The sequence below is a fragment of the Dipodomys spectabilis genome, unplaced genomic scaffold, assembly GCF_019054845.1.
Source record: "Dipodomys spectabilis isolate Male_0828 unplaced genomic scaffold, ASM1905484v1 ptg000018l, whole genome shotgun sequence".
Taxonomy (NCBI): domain Eukaryota; kingdom Metazoa; phylum Chordata; class Mammalia; order Rodentia; family Heteromyidae; genus Dipodomys; species Dipodomys spectabilis.
Window position 1 is genome coordinate 11015700 of NW_024870695.1, and position 2131 is coordinate 11017830.

The following is a 2131-nucleotide window of genomic DNA, read 5'->3' on the forward strand; positions in this document are numbered from 1 at the left end:
CTGAATAACCAGCTGTTGTTGCAGGGCTAGGTATAATATTGGTAGAGGAAGAGTGTCTCACAAGAATCAACTAGTAGTTGGATGCTAGTGCCTCACACCTATAATCCTAGCTACTCAGGAGGCTGAGATCTGAGAATCATGATTCGAAGCCAGTAGGAATGTCCAGGAGAGTCTTATCTCTGATTAACCACCAAAAAGCTAGAAGTGGAGCTGTGGCTCAAGTGGTAGAGTGCCAGCCTTGAATGAAGAAGCTACGGAACAGTGCCCAGGCTCTGAGTTCGAGCTGCAGTAGTGCTGAGGAACCTACTAGGAAGCTGGGTGCGCTCTTGCAATGTCTTTTTTTTTTTTTTTTGTCGGTTGTAGGGCTTGAACTCAGGGTTTGGGTGCTGTCCCTCAGCTCTTCAGCTCAAGGTGAGCACTCTATGGCTTGAGCCACAGCACCACTTCCTCTTTCAATGTTTTTAATCCCTATTACTCAGGAGGTGAAGATAAGAAGGATCTCCATTCCAGGTATCCTTGGGCAAAAGCATGAGACCCTATCTGAAAAATAAAAAAGAAAAGGAGCCAGGTGGTGGTAGCTCATGCCTGTAATCCTAGCTACTCAGGAGGCTGAGATCTAAGGATCATGGTTCTAAGCCAGCCTATACTGGAACGACTATTCTCTTCAATAAACTTCTAAAAAGTTGGAAGTAGAGCTATGGCTCAAGTGGTAGAGCACTATCCTTGAGCAAAAAAAGCTCAAGAACCACACCCAGGCCTTGAATTCAAGTCCCAGGACTGGCACAAGTAAATAAAAGGACTAACCAAGGTGTGGTTCAAATGGTAGATGCTTAGCAATGACTTTGAGTTCAATCCCCAGTGCTATACTTAATTAATCCATTCAGCCTACCCTTCTCCCTCAACTTACTTGTTTCTGACAATGACTGCTGGGGGTGAGAGGTGGGGTGGGGTTAGAGATGTTATAAGAAATAGGAGGGGCTGGGAAGGTGGCTCAGTGGTAGAGCGCTTGCTTTGCATCCATGAGGCCCTGGGTTCGATTCCTCAGCACCACATAAACAAAAAAAGAAAAAAGCCAGAAGTGATGCTGTGGCTCAAGTGGTAGAGCGCTAGCCTTGAGCTGAAGAGTTGAGGGATAGTGCCCAGGCCCAGAGTTCAGGCCCCACGACCAGACCCCCCCCAAAAAAAAAGAAATAGGAGTTTGATGCCCAGATGAAATCAGATGTGGGTACCACTTTGTGGAAGGCCTACCAGACAGGTGGAATCTCCAGCTCAGACTTTAGGTATAGCTGATGTTTGCTGGTATTACTAGGCCCAGCTATTACCCACAGCTGTTTCTGGGGTGGGCTTTGATTTTATTGGTTTAGGGAGTAAGATGCAGAAGCAGAGGAGGTGCTGGCCTGTGTTGGGAGGTTGGGGGGTGGGGGCAGAAGCAGAAGTGGTCCTGATCCTGTATTAAGGGGAATCAGAACAAACAGACCTGATTCATATAGGGTGGAAGGATTCATGTATTGATGGACGGAGAGAAGACCCAGTTCTGTTTATGGGGTCCTGGTGTATTTGGGAGTTGAGCCAAAGTAGGGAGGCTTATGGTGGGAGAGTGGCAAAAGCTCTTCCTTTGATTTCACCCAATATCCTCCAGAAAACACTCCCTATTATGACTTCAATCTCCTTTCCCCAAAGAACGTCCCCAACAATTGGCTCCCTGAGCGAACTGGGCCACCAATGGTGTATACTGGGTCTTCTGGTTAGCTAGGGAACACGACTGGTCCACGTGGTCTTATGCGATTATGCATTCATTTCTCAATTCTGCACACACAGCTCTTTGCTCTAACCCGGCACTCTGCCCCTCGCCTTCCCTCGGGGCTCCAGGAACGACCACGCTGTTATCAAGGCAGGCCGGTCTCCACCCCGCCGGCAGCCGGCTCCACCCTGAGCCCTAGTGCCAAGCAGCCACCGGCTCCTCCCCGCCCTGAAGACTACAAGTCCCGCCATCCCTCGCGCGAACTCTCCCTCGTCTCCAGCGCCCCCTACCGGCGTCGCTTGTGGGTCGGCCAAGAGTGCCTCCTATTGGTCTCTGGGTCCTGTCAGTCACCTGGGAGTATGGAGGGGCGGGGCGGAGGTGGAAATCCGG